Raw genomic sequence first — 18,496 nt, forward strand, 5'->3', positions numbered from 1 at the left:
TATGTGGAACTCCATTATGTGCCTCTGCCTATCATTCTGAACATTATGCACAGGCAGAACTTCAGAAAATGAAATGGTGGATGCAAAATCCTGTACGTCATTACCAAGTGTGATAAAAGATTTTTTCACCTCTGACACTTCATTGCAAGCCAGTTCATTTGTCCCTAGATGGACAAGAACATCCACGTCCCCTTCCTGCTTTGCTTGCTTAACAATATTAATAATACGTCTTCTATCTCGTCTAGCAGTAGCACCAGGGAGATATTTCACAAAACCATTTTCTTTAAGCTCCACACTTCTTATGATTGAATCACCCAGCAACAGCTGCTTCCTTTGAGACTTCACTTTATCTTTTTTGTCCTAGGCTGCAGTCTTGCATACATTAGACATAGGAGTCGATAGTTTCTCACCCTCTGTGCTTGAGTCCATATCCATGTTGTCCTTACATTCTGAGAGTGCTGCAAATGAATTATGGAGAACCACCGACTGTGGGACATGTCTTCTATCCACCACTCTAAGTTTTCCAGAACCTACAGTAACCCATCTGCCATTTCTGGGGGTCCTCTGTGGCAGTGGCATTGCAGCAGTCCCAGCTGGAGTTTGTTTAATAATTTAAATATCTCTAATTTCAAAAATGCAATTTCCTGCTGCAGTAAGGAGAATTGTCTACAGATCTGACAGCATCCGAATCTCCAAAGAGTGGAACATGAAATAAATGCACAACAATTCCTGCACTGAACCAAGTCTGCCATTTTAAAGAGGAGAAAAATAATAAAAAAAAAAATTGTAAATTTAAGTCAAACAAATCTTACCTTTTTGTTTCTATTTTTTTTCCACCTTCCAGCCTACCTCCTGACTATCTCCTGCAATATCTCTTCACTGTACTTAAAATGTTGTACTTGCAATGGAGTACTTGCAGCTAATGAATTAGGCCAGCTAATGAGTCTGTCTCTATATATACACACACTCCTTCACAAGCTCCTCCCCAGCAACAAATGTAACACCTTAACGAGCTTGTCTCATTAGCAAACGCACAATAGCAAACACCTGACCAAATTCCTTTCCTCTTCTCAAGCAATGGTCAGCAAAAAACACAGATGAGTCAGTTGCAAACTCCAAGCCAATCTCTTTCAGTATCTCTTCAATCTCTTCAGTCTCCTGCAATATCTCTTCACTGTACTTAAAATGTTGTACTTGAATGGAGTACTTGCAGCTAATGAAACCCATGCACTTCGCACCAAGCGACATACGCTGTCCAGGTGTGGTGAGAAAACTTCCTAGAAGTGGCTTTGCGAACCTTTAACAAGGTAAGGATGACCGTCTGAGGAAGACCTCTATCCCTCAGGACCTGACCTTCAACAGCCATGCCGATAAAGCCAGAGACTGCAAAACAGAATGGAAGATCGGTCCCTGAGACAGAAGATCGTCTCGCAGCTGAAGCCGCCAGCGAGGCTCGATGACCATCTGAACGACGTCCGCGTACCAGGACCGGCGAGGCCCATCCGGGGCCACCAGAATGACTGACATCCGTTCCGACGCCAACCTGCGGAGGAATCTGGACAACAGCTGAATTGGAGTAAAGACATACAGTAGCCGACAGCGGTGCCAAGGCAACACCAACGTGTCCACGCGAGTCCTGGCCACGATCCTTACCACCTCTTTGTGGAGACGGGACGCGAACAAATCCACGCCCGGGTTCCCCCACCGGGCGCACAGGAGCTGAACCACCTCCGGACCTAGGGACCATTGCCCTCGGTCCAAAGAATGGCGACTCAGATAGTCCGCCTGCCAGTGTTCCACACCCGGAATGAGAACGGCCGAGAACGCAGGTACATGCGATTCGGCCCAGAACAGAATCTCGCCCATCCCTTGGCCGCCCGGGCAGTCCTCGTGCCCCCTTGGTGATTGACATAAGCCACAGCCGTGGCATCGTCCGTCTGTACCCACACCAAAAACCCCTCAAGCTGAGATGACCACCGGAACAGACAAAGCTGGATCGCTTGGAGCTCCAAGACGATGATCGCTAGCGAAGTCTCCCCCACCGACCACATCCCCTGGGCCCAAAGCATGCCCAGAACTCCTCCCCAGTCTGACAGGCTGGCATCTGTGGTGACAATCATCCATAATAAAAGGACGGACTGACCCTGTGTCAAGGACTGCGGCTGGAGCCACCACAGGAGATCCGACCGCACCAGATGACTCAAGGAAATACTCCTTTCCAAGAAACTGAGGTGTCCTGTCCCACCTGTCCAGGATCTCCGCTTGCAGAGACCTGGTGTGAAATTGAGCAAAAGGAACTGCTTTGAAGGCCGAGACCATCAGGCCCAGAACCTGCATGCAGGTCCGCAAAGAGGAGAGATCGTCGTTCCTGAGAGCGCTGAACTCCTCCCGCAGAGTCCCGAGTTTGTCCTCCGGAAGGAAGACCCGAGATTGAGCAGAGTCGAGGACCATCCCTAAGTACTGGAGACGAGTAGAGAGAGTCAGTGTTGACTTCTGAAAATTGACGGTCCACCCAAACTCCTGAAGTGTCTGAACCGTCATGGCCAGATCTTTCGCCAAGATCACACGAGTTTGACCCCAACAAGTGGTCGTCCAGGTAACCGAGGACCGCAATGCCCCGTAAACGCAGTAAAGCTAGAACCGGAGCCAACACCTTGGTGAAAACCCTGGGAGCCGAAGCGAGACCGGAAGGCAACGCCACGAACTAGTAATGCTCCCCAGCCACCGCAAAGCGGAGACATCTCTGATGACCCTCGAAAATAGAGATGTGGAGATACGCATCCCGCAAGTCGATGGATGCCAGGAAGTCCACAGGCCTCAACGAGGCCATCACCGACCGGATGGATTCCATCCTGAACTTCCCGCACAAGGCGGTTCAGGGACTAGAAGTCCAGAATCGGACGCACCGTGCCCTCTTTCCTGGGCACCGTGAACAGGTTGGAGTAAAAAAACGCGAAACCATTCCCGAAAGGAACGGGTACAATGACTCCTCAGGCAAGCAAATCGTGCACAGCCCCAATGAGATCGCTGAGACGATCAGGGGACAGCTGGAGAATGGACGGGAAGAACCTGTCTGCGGGGTGAGATCGAAACTCAATCTTGTACCCTGAATGAATCAGTCCGTAAACCCACCTGTCCTGAATGCCGGACAACCAGGGTTCTTAAAAAGAAAGCAGACGTCCCCCCACCCAGACAACGGGGATGGCGTCCCTTTAGGGAGAGGTAGACTGGGTCGTCGAACCAGACTGACTAGCTTTTGGCTAACCCGACCACGGCTTCTCACGGCCACCGGGAAGTCGGAAGGGATTAACCTTCTCCTGCGTCCCAAAGGCATGAAAAGCAATCATGTTGAGTCTTAAAGGAGAACCCCCTTCACGTGCGGGGGGCTTACCCTTGGTGACCTCGGGCAGTCGAGTACTCTTACCTCCCGTGAGCCCCTTAATCAACTCATCTAGAGTTACCCCAAAAAAGACGACCCCCCTCATAGTGGACCTCAGACATCGTCTTTTTGGACGTGTAGTCAACCGACCCGCGCTAATCAGGTAATGCGGTGGATCGCAATCCCCACCGCCGACAACTGGGTAACCAATGGAGCGCCTGGAAGGCCATCACTGAGGCAAAACAGGTTTCAACAGGGAAACCCGCCACCAGATAAATATGGCGGGCAAGCGCTTCCACACGCCTATCAGCCGGATCCCTAAATACCGGGAAATCCTCTACTGGTAGCAAGGTGGACTTATTCAGCCTAGACACAGTGTGATCCCCGGCTTGGGGACACCGTCCAACGTTCGTCTACTGCCTCCAAAAAACGGAGAGCGGATGGAAAAAACGCTTAGGCACCACCAACGTGCTAAATGTGCCGCCACTGGTCATTCACAAACTCCTGACCCGACTTCTGGGGTCTGCGGAACCCTAACAAAACGGACCACTTACTTGACTGAGCTGGCTCATCGTTAAGATTGAGAGTTTCTGTTATGATGTCAATGAGGGCATCCATCGTAGCGCGGTCCAGCGCTACTGAGGAGGAAGATTCCCCCCCCTCTTCTCTCTCAAAGAGGAGGACCGGGACCCCTCAGGAGGACTATCGTCCGTGGCAACCAATTCGGGCTCAGAGTCAGAGGACTGGGAGGGCACAGGCCTTTTTTACGATGGAGCGTGCCGACATCAGCAGATTCACCTGGGACGCCAAAGTTGCCAGAGCAGCAGATATTGAGGCCATGGGAGAGGATTCAGGTGTACCTGAAGCCCCCACCAAGTCTGCAGGGGAGTGATCATCCTGGGAGTCCATTTTTGCATTAAAAAAAAAAAGGGGACGCTGGCCCTTTAAATCGGCAGTTCCCGCAGACCCCCCCCCGCAATCTGCACTAACAGAAAGAGCCCCCTGTGAAAACACACTAGCCACAAGTGAAAAACATTTTGGTTGGAAAATGACAGAGGGATTAGCAAAAATCCCCAGCATGTCAGCACATTTTTACACAGGAGAAAACTGAAGAAGGAGGAAGTGACCTCCCATCGCTAGAGGCCCAGTCCTCGAGCCCAGACAATATGTGCCTATTGAAGTCAATGGGAAAATAGCCGCTTGCCCTTACTAGGCACGTTGCCCACATCCAAGATGGCGCCCGACCGGGAGCATGTGCAGAATCCCAATATGGCTGCTGTCCTTACACAGAGCTTAGATTCTGCCCACCATAAAACATAGCAGCCGCCCCAAACGGCGGCAAAATAAGTGTACAAACACATTCTGGCCAACATCAGGGACCTCAGAGAGACCCCGGCAGCACCCCATACAGCACCCCCAGCGGGAACAGGGAGGGAAGGACAGCCCACAAGCTGGCCAGAAGGGGGATCCTACAGAGACCACCAGCCCTGCTATCCCCTAAGAGTGGGCCCACAACCCCCCAAACATCCCCAGGGACAAGGGGGTATCAGTACTCACCAGTCCAGAAGCGGCCACTCAGATACGGGAGACCTCCCACCCTAAGTGGGGGTGCCGTCAGCCATGGAGGGACGCTGGCAATACACAGTCGATGCGGGTTGAGACATCCTCAGCGAAGTGGATGGACACTGTCGTTGCGAGGCCTGGGCGTACCAGTAACCTGCGACGCTCGATGGCAGGCTGGGACTCCATAAGGATCTATGATACCCAGTCCGAGGCCCAGCTCTGCAGTCACTTGTAGTCCTCCAGGAAAGGAATACCTGACTAACTAGTGATAGTGAGAGGAAATTAAAATCTATTGTGTAAAGAAAAAACACAAATTCAGAAAAAAACAAAACAAAGAAAACCAAGACTCTAGGTCTCAGCAGGGAAGACCTAGCTCTACTCCTGACGCTAGGCAGCGTCAGACTGAGGTAATATCAGATTGGGTTCTGGATAATGGCTGAGGAATAGCCCCCTAGTGGCGTGCTGAGGTATAACAGTTTTTTTGTATTAAGCTGATAATCAATTATCTGCCTAGCCTGCTCCTGCAGAGTGCGACATTACCCATTAGTGAAGGCTAATACCATCGGGCGCCGACTGTCAGAGGACGTAAGAGAAATTGTAATTTTCTGAGATTTTCTGAGATTGAATTTCGGGATTTCACTTGCTGTAAGTCATAATCATTAGAATTAAAAGAAAGAAATGCTTAAAATATATCATTCTGTATGTAACGTATCTATACAAAATATATTGATTTTACGTTTTGAATAGAATTACTTAACTTATGATATTCTAATTATATGAGATGCACCTGTATGTTTAATTTATGCCCTTTAAAAGCCCAAAGCGGCTCCCTCTCCAGTGGGGGGTGAATTTGTCAATCCCCCAAATTTTGGTGCCAACAGGGTTTTTATCATGACAGCTAGCGTAATGTCTCGAAACGCTATGGTTAGGGAAGGCTTTTCTAATATTTTTAATATGTTCCCTCACCCTTAATGTCCGCTTAGTGCGGCCGATATACTGAAGGCCACAAGGGCACTGTAGCAGATAAACAACGTTGGTGGAAGAACAACCAATAAAGGGTTTGATTGAATGTGTTTGAGACGTGGCTGTGGATGTAACTTCACAGAATTTTCTGCCGACAAGCGAATTGACTTTACACACCGAACATCTTCTGCATGGGTAGAAGCCTGTTAAGGTATGAAAGAAAGGAAGCTGTTCTGGTTTATCTAAAACATTTGGAGCAATCTGGAGACGTAAGGGTTCAACTCCTCTAAAAACAACCATAAATGAAAACGCACAAATAATTGAGTGCTCAAATGAATATAAATGACATGGTATAGAATAAAACCATAAAAGGAATAATGAAAAAGAGACGCAAAAATATATATAGAAATATATATAATATATAAATAAAGTTCTTGTGCAAACAATGTTTCACTGTCTGTGACTAGTGGTGAATCTTCACAACTATTTAATGTCCATGTGCAAATAATTGCTTAATAGTGATGTGACTAGTAGTGATTCTCCACAAGTATTTCAAGTGACTTTTGTGAAATTCCAGATCGCGTCACCAGGAGTGAGCAAGAAATCCTAAAAATAGGTACAATGGCCGCTCACCTCCAATTACACCAATAAAGGCATTTTAGTGGTGATAACCACTCAGACTGGGGGTAGTATATTCCTCCTTCACAGATGGGGGCTTCTACTGGGGCCTCCTTGGTATTCACTGCTCATATGCGGTATATCCGTGTAATAATACTCCTCAGGATATTCACAGTGCTCCTCCAGTGGCTCAGAGAGACAAATAGGCATTCATAGTTAAGTATGTAGGGTACATTTATTGAAAAAAGAAGTAAAAACTCACATTGAAGTAGGTACAAACAAGCAGCCGCAGATGCGGTATCGATCTAGGGACTTCCAGTCTCGGCCGTAAACCGGAAGTGACGTCACCCGACTCCTCCCAACACGTTGCGTCACTAAACACGTGACTTTATCAAGGGTAAGGATATGGGTGACAGTCTCCGGGTCAAATAGCTAGATGGTAACCAAGGGAACCATCTCAAGAGGAAAGTTAACACATAAATCGCTGGAGTAGCTACAAAATGACACAGCTGAGCGGTATAGCGATGTAGAACGCTGTATTACACATATGTATCCCTGGACTAGCTAGACAAAGCTGGACAGCGAGGCATCATTATAAATCAAAAATACACATAGCTGATAAGTAGTAAATGATGATCAACGATCCTAACCATAATTGGGTTGATATCAGATCAATGAAATCAACAAACTGATAAAAACATAAATGAACATAATGATGTAGGAAATAGAAGGATGATTCCCAAATTGAAGAAAAAAAAGGAAGTAAAAAACTCCCCAAAAAAGGGGGATGATGAAAATTGAATAAAAATGCATATTAGACAAATAAAAACAGATGAGAACCATTAAGTTGATAAAAATTCAATTAATCTGATGAATCTAATGAATGGTAAATGTAAAATGAAAAATAAAAAATATTTTTTTAAAAGGGGGGGGCAGATGCGAATCCCCTAAAAAAATTTAATAAATAGAATTCTGTCTTTCTTCATAGAGAGGGATGCATGATATGGGACTGAATATTATAACGGATGTGAATCTTAACCACTTGCCTACAGTGCACTTTCACCCCTTCCTGCCCAGCCCGATTTTCAGCTTTCAGCGCTCTCACACTTTGAATGACAATTCATGCAACACTGTACCCATAAAAAATGTGTGTCCTTTTCTTCACACAAATAGAGCTTTCTTTTGATGGTATTTAATCACTACTGGGATTTTATTTTTTGTGCTATAAATAAAAAAAGACTGAAAATATTGTGAAAAAACACATTTTTCTTAGTTTCGGTCGTAAAATTTTGCAAATTAGTAATTTTTCTTCACAAATTTTGGCCAAAATTTATATTGCTACTTATCTTTGGTAAAAATAACCCAAATAAGTATATATTATTTGTCTTTGTGAAAGTTATAGAGTTCACAAGTTATAGTGCTAATCATTGAAAATTGATCACACTTGACCACACCTGATGTACTGAAGGCCTATCTCATTTCTTGAGACACTAAAAAGTCAGGAAAGTACAAATACCCCCCAAATGACCCCTTTTTGGGAAGCAGATATTCCAAGGTATTTAATAAGGGACATGGTGAGTTTAAATTAAAAAATAAGAAAACAGTATATTTAGCCCAATTTTTTTCCATAATGTGAAAGCTAATGTTACGCCGAGTAATTAGATACCCAACATGTCATGTTTCAAAATTGCGCACGCTCACGGAATGGCGCCAAACATTGGTACTTTAAAATCCCCATAGGCAACATTTTAAAAATTTCTACAGCTTACCAGCTTAGAGTTACAGAAGAGGTCTAGCACTCACATTATTGCTCTCACTCTAACGATCGCGGCGATACCTCACATGTGTGGTTTGAACACCGTTTACATATGTGGGCGGGACTTGGGTATGCGTTTGCGAGCTATCGGGGACAGGGCGCTTTCATTTTTTTTTTCCTCCTATTTTATTTATTAATTTTTTATTTTTACACAGTTTTTTTTAAAAAAATGTTTTGATCATTTTTATTCCTATTACAAGGAATGTAAACATCCCTTGTAATAGAAATAGGCATGACAGGTCCTCTTTATTGTGAGATCTGGGGTCAAAAAGACCTCACAACTACACTAAAAAAGAAAAAGCGGCCCTTTAAACCCGTTACTAGGCAACGACTTTTGACGTAGCTCCAGTCCTCCAAGACCATAGAGTCGAGGGCCATCTTGCCCTCACTCGACTTCCTGTCTCTGAGGATCCGGGACCGGATAGTTTTCCCCGCTGCCGGCGGGTCTGGTAAGCTGGGAAAACGTTTGGGACGCGGCGGGAGGGGGGGCACCTCTTCCCCTGCACCGTAAGGGTAATTCCGCAGCGAATCCACCACTGGGACCACCCTTTTCTGAAAGCTGACCGCCCGCCGTTTAAAAAAATACCGGGGTTATGGGGGCTATCTGCTGCCATAACCCCAGTATTTAGCTTTAAATGGCCGGCGTATATAGTCGTTAGGCGGTCGGTAAGTGGTTGCATGTATATAGCAAAAATTGTACCCCAAAATACATTCTATAAAGCAAAGTGTACAGGAATAGTCCGAGTCCATCTCCGATCCGCTACTATTAGCAATTTCAAATTCCGAATCGGATTTGGATACTGATGAGAGCTCCCCGGTGCTCTCATCAGTAATGGAGAGGACCTGAAGGGCCTCCTCGCTGCTGTACATCCTTTTTGACATGCTGGCTGTGATGGGCTGTGCGACGGGTGACGGTTGACTGCGGATGATCACTGATGGGTGGCAGGTGACTGATAGGTGGCAGGTGACGGTCACTGATGGGGTGACAGGTGACGTTGACTGATGGGGTGACAGGTGACGGTCACTGATGTGATGACAGATGACGATCACTGATGGGGTGACAGATGCCGATGACTGATGGGTTGACAGATGATGACTGATGGGTTGACAGGTGACGAGGACTGATGGGGTGACCGGTGACGATGACTGATGGGGTGACAGGTGACGATGACTGATGGGGTGACAGGTGACGATGACTGATGCTGTGACAGATGACGATGACTGATGGGGTGACAGAGGACGATGACGATGACTGATGGGGTGACAGAGGACGATGACTGATGGGGTGACAGAGGACGATGACTGATGGGGTGACAAGTGACGACCACTGATGGAGTGACAAGTGACGATGATTGATGGGGTGACAGATGACGATCACTGATGGGGTGACAAGTGACGATGATTGATGGGGTTACAGGTGACGATGACTGATGGGGTGACAGGTGACGGTCACTGATGGGTGACAGGTGACGGGCAATGGTACTGACGGCAGTCTCTGGTGACCGGTGAACTTTAGGCTATGTTCACATTTGAGCGTAGCCCGCAATTCTGCCTGCGATCGGGAAATCATTGCAAATCGTGGGACGCCTGTGCGTTGCCTGTGATTTGCAATAGCACCCCAAATGCTGTGCGATGTTGCCGCGATTTCCGCCTGCCCCAAAGAAGCTCTTGTAACTGTGTGAGGGGAGAAGAGCTAGTAACAGTGAGTTACTGCTATGTGTTTACATTTTGTGATCGGCTGTGAATGCCCCAAAGAAGCTCTTGTACCTTTTTTGGGCGTCATGCGATGTGACAGGTGCAATTGGGGGGGGGGCTGAGGACTGTGTGGGGACAAGTTTATTTTTGTGCTTTTACATTTACAGATGTACAGAGCAGTAACTCACTGTTTCTGGCTCTGCTCTCCTCACACTGGAAACTGTGTGAGGGGAGAAGAGCTAGTAACAGTGAGTTACTGCTCTGTGTTTACATTTTGTGATCGGCTGTGAATGCCCCAAAGAAGCTCTTGTACCTTTTTTGGGCGTCATGCGATGTTTGCGCGATGTTACCGCGATTCGGCAGGCGGAAATGGCGGCAACATCGCACAGCTTTTGGGGTGCTATTGCAAATCACGGGCAACGCACAGGCGCCCCGGCGATTTGCAATGATTTCCGGATCGCGGGCAGAATCGCGGTGATTCTGCCTGCGATCGCTACGCTCACATGTGAACGTAGCCTTATGGGTGGCAATTTCTGGGCACTGATGAGGTGACTGTTGGTTGACAGGTGCAATTGGGGGGGGGGGGGGGCTGAGGACTGTGTGGGGACAAGTTTATTTTTGTGCTTTTACTTTTACAGATGTACAGAGCAGTAACTCACTGTTTCTGGCTCTGCTCTCCTCACACTGGAAAATGTGTGAGGGGAAAAGAGCTAGTAACAGTGAGTTACTGCTCTGTGTTTACATTTTGTGAGCGGCTGTGAATGGATTCACAGCCGATCACATAGTAAACAGCCACTGTCAGTGACTGTTTACTACTGCCGGTGACTAGCTGTGTTCCTAGGGAACACAGAGCCACCGACATTACCGCGCTGCGCGCTCCCGATTGCGCGGTCTTCTCCTGCACTCCTCTATTGTGATCGGCTGTGTGATTAGATCACAGCCGATCACGTGGGAAACAGCCATGCCCATTGGCTGTTTCCCCCCTGCCGGTGACGGGCTGTGTCCCGGGGACACGCCGACATCGGCAGTGAAGGGCGGCGTGCACAGGATCGCGCGCCTGCCCTGCCTGAATGGCCTGAATGACGGCGGGCGGCAAGTGGTTAATAGGAAAACAAGTTGGGTTGAGATCAAAAATATCAGGTAAATGTAAATCCTCCTGAAAAAACAAACCGAACAGATACTTCTTTCCATTTCACATCCATATGTCCATAACAATAAATGTGAACATATATCCATAAAGATAATCTACCTATCAAACTAAAAGAAGAAGAATGATATAGTGACAATGATGTGTGGGTCAGACAAGAATAAAAGTGGATGGGCCCACCTCAAAATGTGGAGTCTTAGACCTGAGAAATAGTGAAAATAATTACACTGTGTAAAAAATAAAGACTAAGGGGAGGGGACAAAATGCTAATAATCTGATATAAAACAATTCAAGTCAAATTATATGTTGAGTCCTAAAGGTGCGAGTGTCTGCATTTAGAAAATCCAACGTGATTCTGCTTGGCTGAGTGTTTTCACTTTATTACTCCCTCTCCAGTGGGGTATTTTTCTAACCCCCAGAACAATAGGGAGGAGGGATCCTTGCTGTGTATATCTGCGTAGTGTTTAGAAACACTGTGTTTGGGGAAGCCTTTTTGGATATTCTTTATATGGTCCCGCAGGCGTTTCCATAGGGGCCTTTTTGTTCTCCCTACGTATTGGATGCCACACGGGCATTCCAGTATGTAGACTACTCCCTCTGTTCTGCAGGAGATGAATTCTTTGATTTTGTAGGCCTTCCCAGTGCTTGTAGATTTGAATTCTTCTTTTTTTTTTTTTAATTATGTGATGTTCTTTTGCAGGCATAACAATTTTTACAGGAATAAAACCCTTTTCCCTCAAAGAAACTAAAGTTGTTTGTTTTGGGTGGATCCATTATGTTATATCAATTGCTTCGGATGGTTTTCATACAGTGCCTTGCGAAAATATTCAGCCCCCTTGAACTTTGCGATCTTTTGCCACATTTCAGGCTTCAAACATAAAGATATAAAACTGTAATTTTTTGTGAAGAATCAACAAGAAGTGGGACACAATCATGAAGTGGAACAAAATTTATTGGATATTTCAAACTTTTTTTTTTTCAAAATTCTTTATTTAAAAGAAACATAAAGGCATACCATAAACCAACAATAGGTACGACACAATAACAGATACAGCGATCCAATAACAGAGTACAGATATTTCAAACAACATATCCAAAATAAAGTATATAGCACTAATTAGTCTGCAGAACACATCTTGGAGAGAATGTAGACCCTCAGTGAAGCCAGCGTCGAAACGTTTTATAGCTGAATAGAGTACGGGAAGACTGTAGGACACAGTCAGGGAAACCCCCCCCCCCCCACCGGCATCTATTTCGTGGCCGGCTACTGGGAAAGGGAGGCACACCCCAAGTGTCCCAGAATGCCGCGGCAGTCACCGGAGGGCCCATCGCAGGTATGCCCCTCAGGGGGTGTCGCACGTTATCATTCTAGGAAACCGACTAAGCTACATAAGAAGGAGCCAACGATGTAATAGCCAATTCCTAGAAGAGGTAAAGAGGAGAAGGGAGTATATAGAGACGGTATGCTGAGAGTCGAGATAAAGAAGCAGAAGATACGGGAGATAGGAAAAGAAAGAGGGAAGGGGAAAAAAGAGGAGAAGGGAGGGGTGAGGGGAAGGCCGACCCCACTTCTACGGTCATCATCGAGCAAGCAGCTCTTTGTATTCTGAAGTATACTTGAATTCATGCCAGTAGAACCAGCGTTTCAGAAACTTGTCCCGTGTACCGTGCTCAGTGGCCACTAGATCTTCCATTTCATTGAGACAAGAAACCTTACGGAGCCACATAGCTACCGTAGGAGGCTGAGTCTGCTTCCAGAGCGGGGGGATGCAGCTTTTAGCCGCCGTGAACAGAAGCGGCAGAATTGATTTCCGGTAAGACGCCCGCGGATATTCGTGATGGTGGAGAAGAAAGAGGGCTGGGTCCAGGGTGAGGGAATGGTCTGTAAATTTCTGGGCAATGCGCAGGACCTCCGCCCAAAAGGATTGTAAACGCGAACATCACCAGAAGACGTGCAGGTAAGATCCTACCTCCTCCCCACATCTCCAACAAACATCTGGGCAGGCCGGAAACATTCGATGAAGTCTGACCGGGGTATAGTGCCAGCGGGTCAAACACTTATAACCCACCTCCTGATACCGAGAACAACGGGAGGTCTTGTACGTAAAGAATAGTATTCTCTCAACCTGTTGGTCCGTAAAAGACACATTCAGATCCCTTTCCCATTTGGCAAGATATGGGGGGGCGGAAAGATTCGTCCGGCGAGGCCAAGGCCCGGTAAACCAGGGAGACCGTGTGACGTAGAGGTGAGGGGTCAGAGCACAGATCCTCGAAATACGTGAGCCTTCTCGAGAACAGAGACGCCGAAGGGAGAGCTTGTAAGAAATGAGCAAGCTGGATCCGTTGCCAAAAGGACAAAGTGGTAAAGGGTGCTGTGGAATTCAGAAGAGAATGCCAGACCCCAGCCCTCACAAAATGCCGGGCCTGATGAACCCCGGCGGCTTTCAGAGATCGAAACCCTGGCTGATCCACCCCCGGCAGGAAGTCCGGGCTATCAATCACCGGGAGGAGAGGTGATGGAAAGGACGCCAACTGGCCATTGTGACACAGACGCCTCCCCACCGCCAACGTTGAGCCTATGGTCGGATGGGCAGCCAAATCCCTAGGTACAGGGTCGGAGCTCCATAGAGCGGATTCCAGAGGAGTCCCCACGGATAGACGTTCAAGGCGGACCCACTGCTTCATGGGACCATGGCGGTACCAGTCGACAATGCGAGATAGATGACATGCCTCATAGTAGAGGACGGTGTCCGGCATTGCCATTCCACCACTTAATTTAGGCATCCGGAGCACCCGCAACGCCAAGCGGGGAGAACCCCTAAGCCATAGGAACTCCCGAAACACCCGATTCACCCTTCTGAGGAAGGAGGACGGGACCGTGATGGGTAGGGCTTGAAGCACATACAGGAGGCGGGGCATGATATTCATCTTTATAATATTGCAGCGTCCAAACCAGGAGAAAGTCCCTTGGCGCCACCCCTCCAAATCCTGCTTGATACGAGCCAAAAGAGGTGGGAAATTATATTCAAATCTTTCTCTGGGCAACTCGGGAGAGATATCCCAAGGTACCGGATATGAGACAGGCCCCATTTAAAAGGAAAGTCAGCCCTGAGGAGAGCCGATAGAGATGCTGGCAGACCAACCGCAAGCGCCTCAGATTTCGATTGGTTGATTTTATAGAATGACAATGATTCATATACTCTAAATTCCCGCAAGAGATTCGGAAGAGAAGTGATTCAAACTTTTTTAACAAATAAAAAAAAAAAAAACTGAAAAATTGGGCGTGCAAAATTATTCAGTCCCCTTAAGTTAATACTTTGTAGCGCCACCTTTTGCTGCGATTACAGCTGTAAGTCGCTTGGGGTATGTCTCTATCAGTTTTGCACATCGAGAGACTGAAATTTTTGCCCATTCCTCTTTGAAAAACAGCTCAAGCTCAGTGAGGTTGGATGAGAGTGTTTGTGAATAGCAGTTTTCAGTTGTTTCCACAGATTCTCGATTGGATTCAGGTCTGGACTTTGATTTGGCCATTCTAACTCCTGGATATGTTTATTTGTAAACCATTCCCTTGTAGATTTTGCTTTAAGTTTTGGATCAATGTGTTGTTGGAAGACAAATCTCCGTCCCAGTCTCAGGTCTTTTGCAGACTACATCAGGTTTTCTTCCAGAATGGTCCTGTATTTGGCTCCATCCATCTTCCCATCAATTGTAACCATCTTCCCTGTCCCTGCTGAAGAAAAGCAGGCCCAAACCATGATGCTGCCACCACCATGTTTGACAGTGGGGATGGTGTGTTCAGGGTGATGAGCTGTGTTGCTTTTACGCCAAACATAACGTTTTGCATTGTTGCCAAAAAGTTTGATTTTGGTTTCATCTGACCAGAGCACCTTCTTCCATATGTTAGGTGTGTCTCCCATGTGGCTTGTGGCAAACTTTAAACGACACTTTTTATGGATATTTTTAAGAAATGGCTTTCTTCTTGCCACTCTTCCATAAAGGCCAGATTTGTGCAGTATACGACTGATTGTTGTCCTATGGACAGAGTCTCCCTCCTCAGCTGTAGATCTCTGCAGTTCATCCAGAGTGATCATGGGCCTCTTGGCTGCATCTCTGATTAGTCTTCTCCTTGTATGAGCTGAAAGTTTAGAGGGACGGCCAGGTCTTCGTAGATTTGCATTGGTCTGATACTCCTTCCATTTCAATATTATCGCTTGCACAGTGCTCCTTGGGATGTTTAAAGCTTGGGAAATCTTTTTGTATCCAAATCTGTCTTTAAACTTCTCCACAACAGTATCTCGGACCTGCCTGGTGTGTTCCTTGTTCTTCATGATGCTCTCTGTGCTTTAAATGGACCTCTGAGACTATCACAGTGCAGGTGCATTTATACGGAGACTTGATTACACACAGGTGGATTCTATTTATCATCATTAGTCATTTAGGTCAACATTGGATCATTCAGAGATCCTCGCTGAACTTCTGGAGAGAGTTTGCTGCACTGAAAGTAAAGGGGCTGAATAATTTTGCACGCCCAATTTTTCAGTTTTTTATTTGTTAACAAAGTTTGAAATATCCAATAAATTTTGTTCCACTTCATGATTGTGTCTCACTTGTTGTTGATTCTTCACAAAAAATTACAGTTTTATATCTTTATGTTTGAAGCCTGAAATGTGGCCAAAGGTCGCAAAGTTCAAGGGGGCTGAATACTTTCGCAAGGCACTGTATATGGCTGATTCTTCCCATTTGGCCCTATATAAATTGGCTACGCTTAGTGCGTACTTGGCCCCCATAGCCACACCCTGTAATTGTTTGGAATGCACTGAATCAAACCAAAAATAATTGTGCTCTAGACTGTATTTCAAGCATTTGATAAGGAATTTCCTTTGTTTACACTCTATATCGCTCATTTCCCGAAGGGCCCATTTGGTGGCCGATATTGCTTCTTGATGGTTTATAATTGTATATAGACTTGCGACGTCTGCAGTGGCCAGTAGGATATTTTCTGAGTTTATTCGTAGGTTATTAAAGAGGAAGTAAACCCTCCTCTGACACTTTTCCCTATAGGTAAGCCTATGATAAGGTTTACCTATAGGTACTGTAAATATCTCCTAAACATACACCGTTTAGGAGATATTTACCTTACATGCAGCCAGTGACGTCACTGGCGCATGCGCTCTGAAGGAACGGCCGCTCGTGCCGTTCCTTCAGAGACCCGTGCCGTGACCATCGGCTCCCACGCGCGTGCGCGGGAGTGACGTCACCGCGGGTCCGGCCAATCAGATGCCTGGATGCCGCGATCCCCGAAGACGGGCGATTGGACATGTTGCCCGTCATAGAGGTAAGCGGATGGCACGGCGGGGGCTCATTCTAAGGTATTTCATAATGAGCTAGTATGCAATGCGATGGTGTGGTGTATGTAGAAGAGACTACATCATCTTTGTAGTCATTTAAGTCTCTAGTATACATTTTTTTTCCTTTCTGATACTTCTTTATCTTTATGCTCCATGTCTCTATTTAATTGTTTAGATAAGGTAATGAACTCTGGTGTTTCTTTCAGTGGTTCTATAGTAATCTTTAGGGTCTTTAGTTGTCCATCTATAGTTCTCTAATTTTCTTTTGCTTTCTTTTAATCGGGAAATGTAGTAGTTCCAAACCTTGGTTGTTAAAGAAATTGAACCACTCATCATCAGACCATCATTTATGGGTACGTCCCACCGTAGTCTCCTTGGCACTATTTTCTCTTTGATGTATTTTTCATGGGTGGCAATATCCCACCAGGCATTCATTTTCTTTTCCATGAGGTGTTTCATTCTCCAGAAACAACTCTCAATGTCTCCCATTTGTTTATTTTCTTGTTTGGCAAAAATATCTTCTAAATTGACCGATCTCCTTTCCAAATAGTCAAATACGTCCATAGCTGCTGCACAGGTGTATGTGATAAGAGTAAGAATGTAAACAATGAGGATCACACACTACTCAGCCCTCTAACGATAAGATCCTGCCACAGCGCCTCAGCTAAAAATCATTAAGGCAATTGCACCTCTAAAAAAATATTAAATAAGAAATGCAAGCCAGTAATAACTAATAAATATTGAACAAATGGTCAGATCTCATACAAACATGAAATCAAGAGATGCGGTGCATATAATCACAGTCCCATATGTGTAGAGTGTTATTCATGAAAGCTGAAGTATCACACAGTTCATGATAAATCATCCACTTAGAGATAAGAAATGTGCCGTCCACCACACCACAAGTGCAGATATCACCGCTCCTAATGGTAATGAACTCACCAGACAGCTGATAAACAGCGCTTTACACCTTATATCACTCTGCAGGCAGTTTAGTACATCAGCCTCCAGTCCTCCGCTCATCTGCCTGCCCTAGAGATCAGCGTCACTTCCGGTTAGACGTCTGATACGGGTACACTCTCCTCGTTGCCGTGCAGCCTACGTTCTGACATGTTTCGTTTTACAACTTAGTCATCTGATTTCATGACTAAGTTGGCTGATCATAGATTGATCCCTAGCCCCCTTCACGCTTATGCTTTTAAAGGTGTTTTTACCACATTAAAAATGTGAGTGGATCCTCTTTATTTTCATTTAATAAACGTTGTATTTAACAATATTACGCTATGGATCATTTTGCGGGAAATCAGATGACTAAGTTGTAAAACGAAAAATGTCAGGACGTAGGCTGCACGGCAACGAGGAGAGTGTACCCGTATCAGACGTCTAACCGGAAGTGACGCTGATCTCTAGGGCGGGCAGATGAGCGGAGGACTGGAGGCTGATGTACTAAACTGCCTGCAGAGTGATATAAGGTGTTAAGTGCTGTTTATCAGCTGTCTGGTGAGTTCATTACCATTGGGAGCGGTGATATCTGCACTTGTGGTGTGGTGGACGGCACATTCCTTATCTCTAAGTGGATGATTTATCATGAACTGTGTGACACTTCATCTTTCATGAATAACACTCTACACATATGGGACTGTGATTATATGTGCCGCATGTCTTGATTTCATGTTTGTATGAGATCTGACCATTTGTTCAAAGGGTAAAAATGTAACTGATATGAGGGCCTATGCGCTACCACTCGGGTAAATGATGTGAGAAGAACGGTTGGTGTTTGAATTAAAATAAGGCAGAGAAATAAAATAATAATAAGGACAAGGTCCTGTACGAAACCTCATCAATGCCGCCTCATTACTTATTTTTAAAATTTACTAAAAAAAAAAAAAAAAAAAAATAAGAAAAACTTTTGTTTTTCTTAAAATTTTCTGTCTTTTTTCTTTTTGTAAGAAATAAAAAAACAGCGG

General features: G+C 45.8%; 1 protein-coding gene across 1 annotated transcript in view; it reads right to left on the minus strand.

Annotated features, from left to right (window-relative positions):
• The window catches only part of TIMM44 (translocase of inner mitochondrial membrane 44), a 645,415-nt gene that overhangs the window by 81,998 nt on the left and 544,921 nt on the right, over positions 1 to 18,496 (minus strand). The window lies entirely within an intron of this gene.

The sequence above is a fragment of the Pelophylax lessonae genome, assembly GCF_965119305.1.
Source record: "Pelophylax lessonae genome assembly, chromosome: 1".
NCBI lineage: Eukaryota > Metazoa > Chordata > Amphibia > Anura > Ranidae > Pelophylax > Pelophylax lessonae.